This window comes from Calonectris borealis, chromosome 11 (assembly GCF_964195595.1).
Source record: "Calonectris borealis chromosome 11, bCalBor7.hap1.2, whole genome shotgun sequence".
Taxonomy (NCBI): domain Eukaryota; kingdom Metazoa; phylum Chordata; class Aves; order Procellariiformes; family Procellariidae; genus Calonectris; species Calonectris borealis.
In genome coordinates, this window is record NC_134322.1 from 21,645,435 (window position 1) to 21,664,529 (window position 19,095).

The window sequence follows — 19,095 nt, forward strand, 5'->3', positions numbered from 1 at the left end:
CCTCCTCCTCCTCCTCCTCCTCCTCCTCCTCCTGCCTGCTGCTGCCTCCTCCCGACGTAACAGGCTCGGTAGCTCCCATGGCATGTCCCACGCCCATGGCAAGATGGGGCACACATGCTACACAAAGCAATCAGGCGTCACCTCCAAACCCACCGTTGGCTGCTTTAACCAAGACATCTCGTCCCACCAACACGTCCTGGAGCAGGACACTGACCTAGGGCTGAAGGCAACACCTTCAGCAACCAGCCAAAGTCCCTTTAACGGCAGCACCATTCAGTATTTTAACAGGTATTTTAACGGATGTTCTGCTATTTTGTTAACAACTCACCTTAACCTGCAGTATAATCGACTGTTAACAATTAGTGCTTTTAATTAAAATCCCCTCTGTTTATAAAGGATGGCTCTGAGTTGATGGGTCTGCCCTGAAACTGCACAGCACCACTGGAGATGCTCGTGCCATGTCTTTAATGCAGACCCAATGTCACAGCAGAAGGACCGAAGTCATCGCGCCAAGCACTCAGCACCATGTCCCCGTGGACTGCGGGGATGAGAGCACCCATCCTGCCCACCGCAGCACCCAGTGCTGGGCGTCACCACCCTGGGGCCAGCCCGCGCTCCTCAGCTGCCACAGTCAACAGCTACCTGCAGGTAGAACAAGGCAAAAAATTTCAAAAGAGGGATTTTTATGGGGTTTTTTCTTTTTTGGCATGGTTTCCTTAAGAAAACAAGGTTTGTGCAATCACGTGCTCCACGTGTTGTCTGTCTCCCCTAATTACTCTCCGACTCAGCAGTCGAATTCAACAGCATGTGAGTGACAGCTGGAAATCTCAAAGATATTAAATTCCTGGAGGTTTCATGAAAATAGGCAGGCGGATAAAGAGGAGAGGCCTCCTCGGCTCAGCTGAGCCAGGCTGCAGCAGGAGCCTGGGTCTTGCGAGGCTCCGGAGGAGCCACACGGGAGAAAGGAAAAGCACAAAAGCCCTGAAGATGCAGGGAAAAGGCTGAATCAGAGGATGCATCTTGCTAGATATTGAAATCAGTCAATCTTCAGGTATTAGCCCCTGGAAAAGCAGCCTTCTGTAGTGCTGATGGGCGCATTAACAACCTGTTTCCAAACAGGAAATGCAATTTCCATGGGAAATTCAGTTTTTCTTGGTGGAAGAATCAAAATATGCAGGAAAAAAATCAAACACGCTTTTCTACCTTGGCTCAACACAGACCGACACATTTCAGGTGACTGAAAAAGACAACAAAGTTTGGCTCCAACTCAACTAAACCTTCAACCATGTCCCTGCTCCACATTTTCCCCCTGCCCTCACCTCCCTGGGCTGAAGAAGGACTCCATGTGTGCCCTGAGCGCACGAGGGACCACAGCCAAGCAGCGGGACACAACCCAAACGTCCCCTTTTGCATCAGTTGGATGTTTCTCTTGAAATGCTGTGTTTTTAAAAAACATTTTTACTTTTCTGTTGCGCAGTTTTCGCCCAGAATGAAAAGGCCCCACCAACCCCATCCGTCTGGGAGCAACCATGGAAAGCTCAGAAGCATCTCCTGCAAGCAACCTCCGCTGGACATGGGTCAGCCCCATGGCAGCCTGCTGCAGCGTCCCCGGAGAGAGGACTCGAGCTGGGACGGGGACACGGAGCAAAAGGAGAGCACGGGGCAGAGACAACAGAGCAAAGCTGTGAAGGCTTAAGGGTTTTCTTTGCATGCAGGCTATGAAGCACCCACTTAGAGGTGTCTCAAGACCTACTTGTAAGACCAAATAAAAATACCTTTCCTGGCCCTGGATCGAGAGAGCTGGGAAGGAGGGTTCCAAAATTGGGTCTCTCCCTGCCTGCGCAGAGGATGGGGTTGTGGCACCACGGAGAAGCTGTTTGTAGGTCTCTGTTCGCAGGCTACCAGATCGGCAGCCTCGCCCTCCTCATCCAGGGCATCTGCCTTCCCCGAGCTCCCAATCCCCAGTATAAATAGGACTCCTTGCTGGAAGCGTTGGGGTTGGCGGCATTGCACGGCGTGGCACGGCAGCTCTCCCAGCCACATCCCCTCCCTCTGCCACCCCATCGCTGGCCGGGCAGCACCCACGGCCTTCGGGGAGCCTTCCCCCTGCAGCCGGCCCGCGTGCTCCTCTCCGCGCAAGCCAAAGCTGCAGCAAGATGAAGCGATGCTCATAAACGCCTTAGAAGGGAAATGTTAATGAGCACTGAGTGGAGGGCAAGAAAAGCCCTTAAACGCATTAGCTCCGCTGCCAGAGCTGATGAACATCCCCAGGCCGCGGAGCCCCGTCCCGCCACGTGGCAGACGAGTGGCTGGGGAGAGCCGGACCCTGAGCTGCTGTCCCACCGGTCGGGGTGGGAAGGGAAAACATCGGTCAACGCCAAGCTCATCCCTTGCTTAACCGCAAACGAACATTTCCTGCGAGCTGAAGGTGCCTACGCCATGTGGCTCTGGAATCACGGGTCCTACCAGGATGGCATGGTCTCTTGCTCTGCTTGAGCAGGAACGGGAGGCCATGCCAAGCACACTTGCCTGCGTCCCCGATGAGTTTATGCTTCAGTTGCATAAATAAGTCACACGCCAGGTTTTTATACTGGGAACTCCGTTCTGAGCTTGTGTAACTCTGATTTTTTTTTATGCAGCCAGGAAATTACGATATAAAAATACATGTACGAAAATAACGATAGCGAAACAGCCATGTGAGCGGTGCCTTTTGTGCTGCCCTGCCTTTCGATCCCTGCGTATGCTTTGTGCACGCACATGCGTGCCGCTCCGTGACACACGGGGACTCTTTTTACGGTGACAGCCTGCCACTCCCCCTTGGGGGAAAATATGGTTTGATTTTTAGTATAACCTTAAAAAGGTGACTAGCGAAGCATCTCTCCCATAAATTCTGTAAGCGACATTTACTTCTCGGTGCATTATTGCTAGTGATGGACAAATTGCAAGCTTAGGGTTTTGGTTCAGAGGAGCAGACATCTTCTCCTGCCAGCTCCGCCGGGATGAGACGGCTGTTGCTCAGGCTCAGCTCAGGCACTGCCTGGAAGATCTCCAGCGGCTGAGCCCTCTTCTCCCTCTGAGACCACAGCCTAACGTGTGGCCCCTCTGTGCCTTAGGGGGCTCTGGGGACTCCTTTATGGCTTCTGGAGACCCCATCTCTAAGGAAGGCCCCACTCACCCCCACCCGTGGGCCAGGTATCAGCAATAACACAGCAAAGCTTCCCACCCAATCTCAACAGCTCGGCCCACAAAAGCATCCCTGGCAGGCTCAGATCCCTGCCCATCCTGGCCGGGCTATAATGGAGTTTGCTTTAAGAGCGCAACAGATCTTCCTGGTCACCGAATCCAGCTCCCTGCTACCCGTAAGTCTGCCAAGTTTCAATTTCAATACACATAAAAGATCTCAACAGCTGGGTGTTTAATTACAGGAACTAGAAATCAGGCTCCGCAGAGTCCTATCAGGTTATTCCAGCTCCCTCGCGCTGGCTTCAGAGCGTGCCAGGGCTGGACCCCCCGGGAGGCTGGTGTTTCCAGCTCTGCCCAAAATTGTGGAGGCTCGAGGAAACACAAACCATGCTGAACCCCCAAAGGCAGAGCTCAGAGGAGCCCGGGCAGGCGCTTCACAGCAGAGCCCTCTCCAGAAGACAGGTGAGGAGGTTTGCATCGCTGGGTGTAAAGGCAGAACGCTGTTATTTGTGCCTGGCCAGAGGAAAATGCAAGATGCCACTGAAATCCATGGCATCCACACGGATCCTACACGAGACAGAGAGACAGGAGATGCCATGAACCTGCCTTGGAGCTGTTTTGCAAAGCCCGGTGGGGAACGGCTCAGCATCATCTCCCTGTGCCGACAGCGACGTGGTGGTGTCGCCTGCTCCTCCGAGCCACGGGGCAGGGCACGGCCAGCAGCCCCAGGCTCTGCAGGGCAGCACTTCCCTGGCACTCCCTGCCCATCCGCAGCCTCCGCCACCACTCCGATTTACTACCGTGGGGCTGGACTGGACCCAAAGAAACACTTCCAGTTCCTTGGCACCAATAAAAGATTGAAGGAGCAGAAAACAGAGGACTGTTAACAGATAGTTAAGCCTGATGCAATTTGTGGCACAGTTATTTGCACCTAGGAAAAGACAGGCGGCAAATTCGTGTCAGGTCCTTAAGCATTGCCCCGGCTGCTGGTACACGGGGATCTGCAGAGACAGTTCATTGACATTTCTAGGGAGCAGGTCCTTTCAGAAACTGAACTCTGGGCCCTAAAAGGCCTGGGCACCTCCGCAGCAATCACTGCAGAGTGTGGCAAAGCACTTCAAAATAGCCACAGTTGGCTTTCCCCAAGCTCTGGCAGCAGCCGGAGACTGGAAAAGCCTTTTCTCCGGGCAGATGAGTGCTTCCATCTGCGGAGGTGGCTCAGCATCCCCGGAGCATCCTGTGTGCTCCCAGGGATGCCTCGCTCTGCTGCGCCCCGAGCAGCGCCCGGGCTCCCTCCCGGCCAAGGGGACGGCAAGCACTGAGCAGAGCCAGCGGCGGCTGCCCCGGCCGGGCTCCAGCAGCAGATCCTGCCCCATCCCGGCACCAGCAGCCGCCAAGCCGCGTCGGCCAGAGCTGGGACTGATCCTCACTCTTCCATCTCAGACCAACCCAAGCCAAAGGCATCTCTCGGAGTCGCCCAACATCACTGTTCTCTGCTGTCAGACTCCCGAGGAGCGCTGCCTGCCACCCTCTCAACACGCGCTTTGGCAACCCAAGCTGTTATTTCCCAGGCTGTTGAATCATTTCTCACACAGGCTTCACCACACGCCTCCGACTCCCCACGGAACGTCTCAGCTGCTCCCCGGCTGCTCCCCAGCATCTCCGCTCAACCGGGGGCACAAGCCAGTCTCTCTCGTATTTCGGCAAAGGGGTGCCTACAAAGCCTTGGCTGCAGCCCTGACTTAAAAAAATACGAGACTATGAATAGAATAAGGCAGCCTGATGAAGCAGGCAGCCTCAGGAAGACTGAGCACCGACCGCCAGCACCCATCACCAACGGCACCAGGGTGAGCGGTGGCACCCCTGGGAGCACTTTCCCCCACAGCGGTGGCTTGCTCTGAGCACGCGGCCAAGCCAAGAGAGCAGTAATTCTTCCTCTGCCTTGACCGAAGGCTGCATCATACCCCAGGGGAGTCAAAATAAGGATGAACATCAGGTCAGACGTGTCTCCCGCTCACAGCCACGCACACATCTGGTTCTCCCAAGAGCTTGGAAGTCCAGTCACAAGCACAGCCCCAAAAACCGCTCTAAAGCATGCGGACAAGGAGGGAGGAAAACCCCACGGTCGGTCCAGAAGCTGCAAGGTCTGAGGACGAGGCCCAGAGATGCTCAGACTGAGCTTTCCTCTTGCTCCGCTGCCCATGACTGCTGGTGCCTGTTGGCCAGAGACCCCACGGGGCCGTCGCGGGCACGTGTTGGAAGGAGACCCAGAGCACCCTTTCCCCCTCCCCAGAACGTCTGGGGAAAGCCAGCTTACTGCAGGTGTAAGGGAGCCCATGTTCTTAGGAGGTAAGATTTAAAGTTTTAACAAAAGCAGTTCACTGTTTTGTCTGGGCGAGCTGCTGGGAGCACCAGCAGCTCAATTTTTATTGATAAAAGCCTCTTTTCTCTAAAAACATGGGACCGGTTCTCCCCATGACAGCAAAATGAGGACAACGCAGAACCTCAGATCACAAAGTACAACTCTTTCCCTACATTTCTGCTGGGCCACGAGGAAAAAATGCACATCTGACGACGTCTGCAAAGAGAGTTGTTGTGAAACCCTCAGGGACCAGAGGGCACAGCAGGTTTCCAGCCTCTTCCACCAGCTCGGAGCCCACTGAAGCATGCCATCAGCCACCATACGGGGCATCTACAAGGTGTTTTGCTTGGCTCTCTGTTATTTTGCATCCCAAAGCCAAGCATCTGCTCACCGCCGTGTTGTCAGCAGCCCCCCTGCGAGCTCCAGGAGAGCAGCCCCAGCAGACCTCTTCCAAGGTGCTCCCATCGACTACGGGGGGACAAAGCAATCAGGGAGCAGACAACGAACGCGCGACTTTCCCGTAACGGAGGGACTGCTGGGACTTGCTGGAAGGCATCCAATTAGTTAACGAGCACTCCAGAGCTGAGTCTGGTCTGGAATCAGTAATTAATTGCCACAAGACAAGTGAGAGTGAATATATTGGAGGAACCCGCGTCTGTCTTAGGGATGGACCTAAGAAAAGAGGGTCTGCCCAGCCAAACCCATACTGAAATGGAGAGGAGCAGCTGGTAACGAGCAAGCAGGATGATCTGGATCCCGAAAAGACGTGCATCCCCTGTGCAGCACCAGGAGTGAACACCACGACTGGCTCCCATCCCAAATGTCTTGTATCAGGAGCTGGCACAGCCGAGTGCCCCCAGCCCTGGAGCTGGTCCTCCGCATCGATACCAGCCCATTGCATGCTGTGGGCACGCCGCCGACGAAAGCTTCGCTTCTCACTAGCAGCGCTGTAGTAATTAAGCGAATAGGACACGTCAGCCCGGCCGGGCACCTCTCGCTTCCACCGTCCGCAACCACCGCGATTTTGGAAGTCCTGGAATAACTTCTTCACGTCCATTTTCCTCGTTAGTCTCCTGCTTTGGGTTCCTGAGCATCCTCCAGCGCAGGAGGAGACATCAGCTCCCAGGTCCAAGGCGGCTCAGAGGAGCCGGGCTCTCCCTAGCAGCACCAGCCCTCCTGGATGCGAGCAACCACCTGCCAGGTTCTCCTGGTTGAAAATCAACGGCTGAGCTCCGGGAAGGAGGAGAAGACCTCCTCCCAAGGCGTCTGCCCCCAGCCCTTGCAGCTCCCCGGCACCGGCTGCCTCTCCGGAGCGTGTCCCCACGCGGCAGGAACTGCATCTGGCTCCGCATCCGGCCCCTGTGATGAATTAGCCAGAGATTCAGGCATTTCATACAGCTGCCTCATCCTCTGCCGGCATGACAATGTGATTAATTCTGGGCGCAGATGAAGCTCATTTATCAGAGGCACGTGACGGCCGCGCGGGCTGCAGGGGCGTGCGGGGAGCCCCGGGGCGCAGGGGAAAGCGGGAGCGGAGGCAAAAGGCAGGAGGCAGGGAGGGAGAGCGAGGAGCTGAGCCCGGGGCATCTCCCAGGAAGGCTGTTTGCCACGTTGGCTTGCGATTAAGTACGCTGGGGGAGAAGAGCCCCGTGTGGGAAGAGAGCTTTTATCTCTGCTAACACACATGGCTGCGTCTGGGGAGAGATGTGCAATGGGAGGGGTGTAAAAGGATCGGGGAGAAGAAGCCGTGAGCCGATTACCATGCTTCAGAAGAGGCAATTCCATCACCGCCGCCACTTCTCTCCCCGCTGCCCCCTCCTCCAGGCCATTTTCCACCTTCTTCTCTTTTCTAGGGACTAGTAGGTTCTGTCCTGCCTGTCCCCACTCCGCAGCCAGAGACACTTGCTCCTCGCTGCTGGCCAGAGCTGCTCCTGGGGGAATTGCCTAGGAAGCAGAGCTGTATGTTCGCTTCCCAATGTAACATGGCTCTGACACGGAAAAATCAGCCGGTTGGTTCACCCATCCCTTGACTGGAGCTTCTCCACGCGCTGGAGCAGCGCCCAACGCGGCGATGCTGCTTGCACGACACAGAGCAGCTCTCCCGAGGGCCGAGGCAGCCCGACGTGCTGGTGCAGAGCAGCGTGCGAGAGTTTTAGCAGCGGCTGGGACAGCCCGTCTCTTGATTTCCACCGTGACATTGTACCCTGCGCTGGCACATGCCCTGGGTCAGGGTCCGTCCTGCCGGCAGCACCAGCACTACTCCTCCTCCTCTCCTGGCTGGCGACACCTTTCGCTAGCAGACATCTCGTTCAGAGTGTCACCCGGAGTTAGGCACGAGCTGCCGCCTTCGGGCTGCGCCTGTCCTCCATGGGAATCACTGGCTCAAGCAATTGCACACGCACAGCGGGCGCGATAGCCGAGGCAGCGGGGGCTCCCGGAGCAAACACAACCAGAGAGGATGACACACGGCAGCCCACCTCTCCCACCAGCCCACCCGTCCTGGCTGGGCAGGAAGGGCTCTCGGGGACGAGCGGCGCCAGGGAAGGGACCTGAGCGGCACCCAGCTGAGGCTGCCAACGTCACGAGCAAAACATCAGCGGATCAGGAGTCTCTGCACAGTTTTGGGGTGAGGAGTGGTTTCTGGGGTGAGCCAGTGCCATGCCAGATGCCCTCTGGTGAGATGGATGCGCAGGGAGGGCATCAGGCCAGTCCCTCGAGCACCAGGATTTACAACCGCCCGTGCCAGCGGCGCCAGCCGGGGAGGGGACGAGGCAGGCAGCGCACAGCCGGCGCGGCAGCTTGCATCCCAACGCTCCTGTGTGGACAACAGCCCGGGCAGCCGTCAAACAACATAGCTGGGAAATCATGGGGATGAACCGGACCAGGGAAAACCATGCGTGGTCAGCGATGGCAAGAAGCAACCGCCATTGCAGGCATCTGTTTGCCATTGTTTGCCCCTTGCCGTGGTCAGATATGCCCCGGGCAGTGCTGTCCCCATCCCAGAGCAGCTCTGTCCCAGAGCAAGGTCACGCCAGCAGCACCCAAAACCCTGAGACCACCACAACACCCTCCCTTCGACATTTTTAGGCCCCAACCAGTGAACCATTTTCTGCTAAAGAAAAGAAAAACCCTCAAGTTCAACAGGGCCACGCAAGTTTGGACAACAGTGACAAATCCTTGGGCACACGGCCGGTGTCAACGCCTTCGGTGGGACTCAATTATCAACCCAACAGGTAGCATCAAACAGAGAAGCTGCTTTTTTGATAAATACGTCTTTTTTTAAAGAAAACATGTCAAGAGGGCAAAGGCAAAGACGACACAATACACGGCAGCCCCGCTGCTTGCAAGACAGTCCTGCTAATTTATCCCAGCACAGAAGCAGGACCCTTTCCGCCGGGTTAAGTGTATGGTTAGAAAACCCGCGGGTGCTATGGAAGTGTGAAAACGTCAAACACAGTGGCGCAGGGACTGCTGGGGGAAAACAGCAATGGGGAATGGGGAAATTTTATGCTTCTCCCTGCTGGGTCCTGCGGAGGGTTTCTCCCCGGGAGAAAGCAAACAGGGAGCCTGGTGGCAGGGCGGGTGGAGAGGAGCCCATCGCTGGAAAGGTTACAGGTGACGACGCTAGCTTGCAGCCAGGATTGCAACCTCTGACTTTCACGTTTCTTCCAGGTCCTAAATGCTCCTCTAAGCCTGGCCCCTCTGCAAGGTACCCAGGGAGGTTTTGCTCCACTCCCACCCATCGCTTCGCCTTTTTGTCTTTCCAAAGGTCCCCAAGTCCCACCCCAGAGCTGCTGTGGCAGCAGTGGCAGAGCCATCCTGGCTTTTAATGGAATCATCACACCAATTACTCAATTGAAGTTTTCAGTTCCCATCCGTCAAAGTTTACCCAGGAAGGATTGATGATGCCCACACAGTTTCCCTTTGCGGATTACAGAAAGGTAGCAATAAATATATCTCAGCCAGTTTTCACACGGCGGGGAAGTAATTGCGCTAGCACGCCGGCCTCTGTTCGTGCCGGGGTGAAGCGCGCCGGGAGCTGGCTCCTCGGCAGAGGCGCGCTCGGGCTCTTACCCCTGCCTGGGGAGCAGTGATGGTGCCTGGCCCCGGTGCTCCTCCAGCACCACGCGATGCTTTAGCACACTCTCAGCAAGGAGAAAAAGCTATTGCACTTACCAGAGCTGAAATCTTGCAAGGACCTGCTGGCGAGGCGAGGAACCTGGAAAGGAGAGAGAGATGCGGTTCAGCGGGTTGGCTGTTGACAGCGGCGGGCATTTTAAGAGGGTGACAGGGGAGTGCTGGCATTGCACCAGCCCCGCGTGGGTGGGACGGGGCATGTTCCTCCGCAGCAGCGCTAAGCCCAGCCCCACAGGACACAAAACTGCTCCACAACCCCCAGCCAACCCAAGCCACAGCCTTGCGATGCAATAGAGTTTGATGGAGTCGTACACGTCCTACTTAATTAGCACCAGTTAATGTCCTGGACATCACCAGAGTTGCTCCGATACGGACCCTCCTGGCTGTGCTCTCAGCCACAGCATCCAGGCGCACGCATGCTGCCTCTGGAGCTGGCCGGGGTGTCCCAGCACCCAACGGCCTCCCACAAAGCAGCCTAATGGTGCCAAACCCTAAGAGCAAGAAAATGAAACTTCCCTGCCTGTGTCCCTCCCACCCAGCGCGCTCAGCCAGCGCCGGCAGGGCTGCAAGCCACAGCACACGGTGGGAATTCGCCAAGGGATTGAAGAGCCATTTGCCACTCCCGTCCCGGTATGAACACAGGGCTGCCCCGCCACCGCTCCCCTCTCCCCGTGCCTCATCAGCTCCTGGAGCACGCCATGCAAATCTATGCTAAGAAGTCACAACAACGCGCCTGGGAAACCATAAATATCCGTGAAAAATCTCCCCATAAATCCAAGGGAAGGGGAATTTACGGTGCTTTCTTTGGAGATTTCTCCAGGTGTTCCCTATTAAGCCATTGTGCTCGTTTGCATAAGTATTCCTCAGACAATAAAGTCTTCTTCGCCACCAGTTATTGGCTCTGCAAACAGGAGCAGCGCCGGGCACAGGGCGTGCAAACACCCAGCCGTAAAGATGAGGGACTGGCTCCGTACGTCACCAGCTCCTGGGGAGGATGCTTTAAATGAGGCACAATTAGCAACAGTGATGCTGATTGCTGATGATGAACAGCAATGTGTTCACTCGGGGCCGTAGCAGGCCCTGGGCAGCACCAATGTCCGCAGCCCCTTCTGCACACAGGGGACCACGGTGGCTTCTTGGGGAGGGGGGGACAGGCTAGACCCAGAGGTCCAGGTCGCCAAGGGACAGCCCGCAGCTTGGGGACCGGTGCCCAGCATTGCCATGCTTCTTCAGAAAAAATAAATAAATTAAAACTGAAAATCTGCCTCGCTGCTAGACCCCACGTTCAGCAGATTTCACCCCAAGCAGCTCCTGCAAGGCTGCTCAGGTTAATTGCCAGGAGAGCATGTTGTATTTCAGCTATGACATTTCTTTGCGTGTTTTAATGTATCCTTATCATGACTTCCATGTACTTCTGTGCAGACGGGTGGGAGACAGGAGAAAATGAATAATACGTTTCCTTCCAGCATGAAATTCTGAGCGTGTCCTCCGCTGAGTGCAATTACTGTGTATATGACTCCTGTAATCTGGCTAATACTGTTAAGTATACTGGAGATTAAGGGATTTTGGGCTGCAAAGTCCATTTCATCCATCCAGGCCCGTGCAAGGGAATATGAACAGGGAAAAGGTCTCACAGAAGCCCCCGGACCGAGCAGGGTCTGGCCTGCAGGCGACCGTCCCACGACGTCCCCTTGCTGCTGGGGACCCCTCCCAGGCGGCTCTCGGCTCTGCACAGGGGTACGGGGACGAGGGCAACCAGAGCTGCTTGCGGCCAAAGCAACTGCAGCCACAGCCCCAGGGCTCGCCCCTCGCCGGCGGCTCCCAATCCCAGCATGCGCCATCCGGGATGCTCCCGACCCTATGCCAAGCACCGCTGTCACGTTCTTGGAGTGCTGGAGTGCCCAGTCCTCCCCAGTGCGGCGTGCCGGGGACACGGTGGCCATGGTGAAGGACTTAAGCGATCACAGTGCTGCTGCTGAGAGTGCTCTCCAGGCACCAGGAGAAGAGCCATTACCTCCAAGCTGGAGAGTTAATAACCACGCCAGAAAACTTCTGCTTTGGCCGAGGCGATGGCCTCTGTCTGCCCCACGGAGTGGAAAGCCACAACGCCTGCATGCCTGCGGGGCCGGCCTTCGCTGCCAGCCCCCAGCCCCGTTGCACCCCAGCTCCCCGGCGGGGACTTGCCCTAGGGGTGCAGGCTGAGCCGGCGGGGGGACACCCTGCCCCAGCGCCTAGAAGCAGGGTAGCAAACCACCGCTTTGCAGCCCTCACGTCCAAGAAAGCCTCAAAAATAACCCTCCTGTGGAGTCAATACCCTTCCCCGGTCCAGAGCGGGCACAGCCCAGACATCGCTCCTGCCCAGGGGGGAAGCCACAGCGAGCGAGCTCCAGCTCTTCCAAGCCGATGTAACATGAAGCAGAGCAGATACAAGGTTGTTCTGCAAGCATATATGAGCGAAGCAGGGCAAGGAGATGGCTTTAAGTAGTAAAAGCTGCCCTTATGTTATGAGCTCAGACACAGCTTTATATATCCCCAAGCAGCAGAGGAGTCATCGCCACTTTGATCTGGGTTTGATTTAAAATGGAGCATCTCCCTCTGCATCACCAGTGGGACAGCAGCGAAGTAACCTCCTTTTCCTCTGCTTTGTCCCTTTTGCCACCCGCCGTGTGCCAGAGGTCCCAGGGCAGCGCGCCGGAGCTGCAAACCCCGTCTCTTTGCGCTCCGGGGGCTCGTGGCCACGATGAGCTGGGGCAGCCCCAGCTCTGGCCGCGTTCCCCTCCCCGTGTACCCCTGACACCGGCAGCGCCCGCCTGCGCTGCCCCGCGCTGCGCGGTCCAGCCGTGGCAGGTGGGGATGCTCAGGGAGATGCTCCCTCCCCGTGCTGGGGCGCGGATGAGCCTGCACAGAGCCAGGGAAATGAGAACCTGCCGGGGCTTAATGCCAATTCACTGCCCATTAACTCCCCGCAAATCCTCCGCTCCACGGCCTTATCTTCCTCTGCCACGTCCCCTCGCTCCCCCTCCTCCTCCTCCCAGGCTAATGGGCTTTTTGGACGTGGAGACAGCTGTATAAGTACCCTTGGCTGTGCTTGGGAGCCCTTAAATGGCAGTGCGGCGGTGTCTGCGGGGAGGTCTGATGGGAGACATCCGCAGCACCCCTCGGACACCCTCCCAGCACCCATGGGTGATGGGGCCGCCCCATGCAGCAGAGCTCATTGCCAAACGCTCGCTTGCTCTTGCGGATTTAATGTCAGACTCCGAACATTAACTTTTACGGCGTAATATATCCAGCACCAACCCACGTTGTCAGGAGATACCCCAAAGCTATCAAAACATCTGGATGCGAATGATTCTTTAAACACCCCACACGGTCCTGTGCATACGGGATAGATTTACTGTCACTTCTTGTAAAATTAGGAGGGATAAAATCAAACAGCTGAGCAGCAATATCTGCTGGGCAGCGGGGGAGCAACCACCAGCGCGGTTCAAGGGCTTTGGCTAAAAAGGGAGCTCCAGAATAAACACCAGCGAAGCTCACCATGAGGCATCTTTGCTTACAGCTCCTGCCTGAATAGCGAATTTGACCTGCGAGCCCTCCTGACCCGCGGCAGCCCGGCAGAGCATCGGCTGGGTTTTGAATCAGCACTTTCTGAAATCAGCCAGATTTCAGCGGTCCTTCGCTGCAGTGCAGGCAGGGCAGGCAGGGCAGGAGGGGTAGGCAGCTCCTATGCCCACGGGTGCTGCCCAGCGTGGGCAGACGAGCTGCCCCACGAGGTTCAGTGAAGTTCCTCACATCAACAACGGATGAAAACCAGAGCCAGTCGAGCACAGGGTGAGCCCTGGCCGCCCGTCCCGGGCTGCCCTCCCGGCTGAGGCGGCTCGCTGCACTGCTGGCCGCACAGGCATTCAGCAGCCGTCCATGACGCAGGGGCAACAGCAACCCTGAAACTGCCCGAGAAACAGCTCCTGCTCATTCAATGCCCCCTCGTTCCTCCAGCGAGGCCCAAGTCACCCGCTCCCCACCTCGTTCTCCCAGGAACTAAGTCCGCGGGGTTGCAGCCCTGGCTTTTCAGAGGAGAAAGTTCACCTCTTCAGCAGAGAGCACATATTTTACATGACAAATTGAGCTCAGCCCAAACCTCAGTTTTCCATCAGAAACTGTTTGCCCACGAAATTTGTGTCCAGCCCTTTCCATCAAGTGGCACAGCTTCCTACATGAGGAAGGGTTTTGGAATAGCGGAGCATTCCTCAAGACAGCAGATAAATGTCGGACCAGAGTTAGTGGCTGGAGGCTGAATCTAGACAAGCTCAGACTAAAAATAAGACACAATTGTTGGACAGTCACAAGTACTATTGCAGCTGCTAAGTTAGGAGCAAGAGGAATACTCTGTCTTCAGGTATCTCGAGGGGAAGAGAGGCTGTTTCTCCAGAAGAGATGCTATAAGGTTGCTCACAAGCAACGTCCCAGAGTTCCAAGTGTCCCCATAAGAGCCTGGGGACACCAGCAGTGGAGGGGCTGATTTCCACCAGCGCTGCGGAGGGGGATGGCAGAGCTGGGAGAGGATGCTCGGGGATGGCACGGCCACCGTGGTCTCAACTATGGCACCGACCTTCTCCACCAGCCTTTGCTCCAGCTCAGCAGGTCCCATCCATCTCTGGCAGCGTGAGGCTTGTGGGACGGGAGAGGAAAAGCCTTCCCAAGCCCACCTAACCTGCCTACGAGAGCTCATACGTCGTAGCATCACCCCCGGCTCGGTAACCATAACCCCTGCAGCACCTCCCTGCCCTCCTCAAACTCCCTTTAATTGCAGCTCCCACATTTTATCTTTAAAAACCACAACAGGCAGAGTTAAAAAAACCATGACAAACAATCCAAGGAAAAGAATACAACAGCCCTTGAAACCCCATCTTACATTTGAAAGGGAGGGATGGAGGCAAGGCAAAAAAGCCAGCGTAAAGCCTCATTACCATCAGAAATCCTCTCTCCCTGCCCTTACCTCCCCGCTCATTTCCATATCACAGGGGACACAATACCTTTCTTCTCTTGAAAAACGTCCCATTTTTGCAGAGACCGGCCATCCCCACTCCTAGCACCGGCTTACAGAGCTGGGGAACAAAAGCTGGGCTCACACCTGCCCCGGCAGGCGGTGCAGGGCTGTGAGTCTCCAGGCCCTTATCGCCCTCTCGGGAGCAGTTTTTATCATTATTATTATTAGTCTACTTTATCTTTTTTTTTTTCCTTAGCTTCAAGATTCTTTAGTCAGTCAAATTATACTCAAGAGTAGCAGAAGCGGCAGAAAATAAAGCATTATAAGGGGTTCACGAAGTTATTTTCATCTCAAGGAGCATGTAAGAAAGGTTGACAAGTCTTTATTCTGCTCTTAGGGGATAATCTGTAGGTTCCCAGCTGATATGGGGGGAAAAATTAAAAGCATCAGAAGAAATTACAGGAAGAAGTAAAACCCAGGTCTCTGCATAAATTGAAGTAACGTGCACCTTGGCTGGCAGCTGAAGGCACCGGAGGGTGAAATGTCAGCGCGGGGAAGGAAAGGGGCAGCCGCAGGGTCTGGGAAGGGCTGTGCAGAGGGTGCTGGGTGCAGGGCAGGAGGGTCACTCAGCCCCCTGGAGCTGGTCTTTTCTCCTGCTAAGTGGACCTGTCACATCTTTCCAGTCCAAGGCATCACTGAGACAGCAGGCAGAGGAGGGAGGGAAAGCAAAGCAGCTCAGACGTCGAGCGGCGTCTCCTGTACTGCCCCGGGTCGCTGGATTCGTCCTGCTCCTGTCTGGCTGCTCTGATAAAAGCTACAAGCATCAAGTCAGGCACGGCAAAATTTTTCTGCAAAGACTTTGGGCTCTCGCATTTACATGCGCAGTGCGGGGCCTTGGGAGCTCCCAGCAGCTGCCCGGCAAGCACCGAACGCGCTGCCTGGAGCGGAGCCAAGGTGCCGAGGAGGGGGCCAGGACCGCAGGGCGCTGTGCAGAGGGGAGAGAAGAGGAGGAACCATCAACTCCTCTCCACACCACCAGCCCATGGGCATTAGAGATGGATGCACGCAGTGCTGGACGGCGAAGGGATGCAGAGCCCGGCTGCAAGGCAGCAGGGTCCTGAGCAGCGCAAAAAAGTGCAGGAAGGCATTTGTCAGGCAAGAAGCCTTCCTCCCGGTGGCACCGGGAGTCCCCCCCTCCCCGGCCAGGGCGCGGGGGGCCGAGGCAGCCCCCTTCCAAGGAGGCAGGGCGGCCGGCCCCGTGCCTCGCCGGCTGTTGGGCGGCTGAGCCGTGCGGTGCCGAGGCGGTGCTGTCACCAGTGATTGATGGCACGGTTCAGGAGGAAATAAATTCCCAAGCTTTTGCAGGAGGTGAACTGGGGGGTGTATCCATCTTAAAGATACTTAATGAATGTGCCACAGCCTGCGGAGTGGCAGCAGATACGTCTCTGCAGCCAGCACTCCCCACGCTGTTCCTTGTGAGGTTCAGGCACAATTTAACAGCTTCTTATTGATTTTATTTATGTTCCCCAGGCCCTGGCAGTGTCTATATTGCCCCAGTCCAACAAGAGCCCCACAGTCACAACGGGGACCTGCACTTGCTTTTCCCTTCCTGCTCCTCATCCCTCGCCCACGCTGGAAGGGGCAATACGAAATCCTTTGCCTCAGGGCAACTCTGGGGACAAAATCTGGTGTTTGGCCAGCAAAGATGCAGTTTTGGGCTCCTTGAAACATATTAAGGTTCTTGTGGGCTTCAGCTCAGCTCTTCAGGCCAAGAAAGAGGATGGTGCAGGATTCCCAAAGCAATGGTGAGCACCGGCACAGCAGTGAGGCAGTGCTGGTGCCACTCACACCACCCCGGCACCAGGCTCTGGGTTGCATCTTTGGAACTCAAAGCAAAATAAAATAAGGACCTTACAAAAGACACTCTTGCAAGACAGACTTTGGAAAGTCTTAGCTTTTATGTAGCATAGCAGACCTTCATTTTCAAAGCAAGAAAAATGGCAATCAGCAGTTCTGGTGTGCGGCTTGGCTTTATTTTTCCCTCCTTCCCTTAGGGCTAAAAAAAAAAAGAAAGAAAAGCAGCAAAGAACAGCAGAGACCCAGCTGACCTTTCTGGCTAAGAGACCTTGTCTGAATCACTGGATGGTAACAATGAATGAAATGCCAGTGCCCTGCCTTATAAATACCAGCTTCCTCTTGGGGTGAAATGCCAGCTTTCGAACGTGGAAATGCCGCAAAGAAAATGTCACCCTCCCCGAGGTGTGAAATGCCAGGCTGCTGCAAGTGCCCGGGCTCACCCACGGGGAGACGGGCAGGCTAATGCCTGTGGCCGGGTCCCCAGTCTCCTCCCGTCGGAGGTCTTCTCCAAAGCTCACCGAAGGCAACGGCGCAAAGGGGACGGGTCTTCCATGTGGGACAGCCAGAGCATCAGTTCTCCAGCATTATCTTATCATTATCTTATCATTATCTTATCAGCCTCACAGCAGCGAGCGGCTCAGAAAAGCTGCCTTTGGGATTCAAGGGATTTTTCTTCCCTTTCCCAGTGGCTGTAAGATTTGTCAGTGTGGCCAGTGAACCAAACAAATCACATTTAAAGATTGGTTCGGATCAAACCAAAACAGTTATTTCCAGTTTTCCCAGTTAAATGGAAAAACAATTGAGCATAAGAAGATTTTGCCATCTAAAGAATTTATCACAACCTGAACTCCTAGTTCTCAGTGAGCACTGTTGTTGCTGGGTTTAATCCTATTTATTAAACACGGGAAATCAGCCAACATACTGTCCTCGTGTGAGGAAACGCTTCCCATGAAGCTGGCGATATTTGCAACATCTCTCCTACCCTTCCCGGGGCCAAGCTGGATAAAAGTTTGGCAGGGAAGCAGGAGGGACAACTGCCCCTCGGGGACCCCCACCAGGAGCTGTAGGGCTGTGTAAATGTAACCAAACCTTTCTACCTGATAAAATTACGTCGGGAAATGAATGAAGTTGCTTTTTGTCATGTGGGAATTGGAGCCGTTCTCTTTCTCCACACCCACACCTTTTTTTTTCTCCCGTAAATGTGTGAAATAATTTTACCACCCTTTTTTTTCTTTCAGTTACTCCTCCTCCCCTCGGATCTCGCCCTTCCTGGCATTTGAAAATAGCTCATGAAAAGGAGGAGGAAGGAGGGGGGATAAAAGGAAATGTGTGGGGATGCAAAATGGACGGGGAGAAAAGGGAAAAATACAAGAAGAGTGAAAATACATGTTTTTAAAAGCAACTCAGGAATGGCCGGTTGCTTCAACTCCAGCACTCGTTCTGGGGAAGGGTCTACTAATTTGGCAAGTTTTGGAAGGCTCGTTGCATCCTGTCATTTGTTAGGCGATGCCTGGGAAGAAATGGGCCCAGGCACGCCTGCCTACACCTGCCTGTACCCTCACGTGCAGGCAAGGCAACGCGACCTTCCAGGGAACCCAGGTATCAGTTATAATTAGAGCTGGTTGGGAACCCTCTGACTAAACGGGTTTTCTCCTTGCGCAACGCTTATGGCTGGATCTGAAATGATTGGAAAAAACACGTCGGCTTTGATAACCTTCCGGCAGAGCAAAGGCACAGCCGCGTCCCCGGGCTGCAGCTCTGCCTGGCAGCTGCGGCACCGGCGGGACCCAACCAGCACGGCAAGGGGAAGGGTCCCAGCCGCCTCCGGCACTCAGCTCTGGCTCGCAGGGGGCTGGGGTTTGAAGGGCTTCTTTCACCAGCCGGCGCCAGGCTGGTAACCAGGCTGCTCCCAGCTCGCCGGCAAATGCAAGCCATTAGGGGTGGTGGTTTCGTGCCCGACCCCTCTCCCTGCCTCACGAGCGGGAGGAGATCTCCGCAGGAAGCGGTTTTAATGCATCAGCCTCCATGTGCATCGCGTCCAGGGCTTTCCCCCAAGTGCTTCTCTGTAATGGATTTAATCCTTGACCCCGAGTGATGCTGCCCTCCCAGAGGTCCCTGGAGAATCAGACTCCCGGTTCCTCCCCAGCTTTCCTGCCAGGGAAACGCGGCCAGGGGGGCCGGCAGCCCCGGCAGCATCGCACCCCTGGTGCGGCACGGCTCATCCGCAAACTCCCTCTCGGCCTCGGCAGCAGTAGGGCTGCGGGCACAGGAGGAGGGATGGTCGCTGCCGGGGAGGCAGCCGGGTCAATCTTCCCCTCCCGCGTCCTGGGCGAGGGGGTGCAGAGACACGCTCCCCCAGCACTTGCACTCGCCAGCCAGATTTAAGGCCTTTGGCCACATGGCTGCGCGCCCGTGTCCCAGCCCTTTGCCCTTTCCTGGGGTCTCTCCTCTCATTCCTGTTTGTGTTGGCAATCACCTGGGCATCGCTCATCTCCTTTTGGTATCTCCTCTCCTCCTGCACGGCACCTTCCACCTCCTTCCCGCTCCTGCCCTTTGGGCAGTGGCTCTG

General features: G+C 55.8%; 1 protein-coding gene across 1 annotated transcript in view; it reads right to left on the reverse strand.

Annotated features, from left to right (window-relative positions):
• LINGO1 (leucine rich repeat and Ig domain containing 1) overlaps positions 1-19,095 on the reverse strand; it is a 136,383-nt gene that overhangs the window by 104,085 nt on the left and 13,203 nt on the right. The window contains exon 2 of the mRNA XM_075160465.1: positions 9,722-9,764. The gene's annotated coding sequence lies outside the window, so the exon portion shown is untranslated. The remainder of the gene's footprint in view (positions 1-9,721; positions 9,765-19,095) is intronic.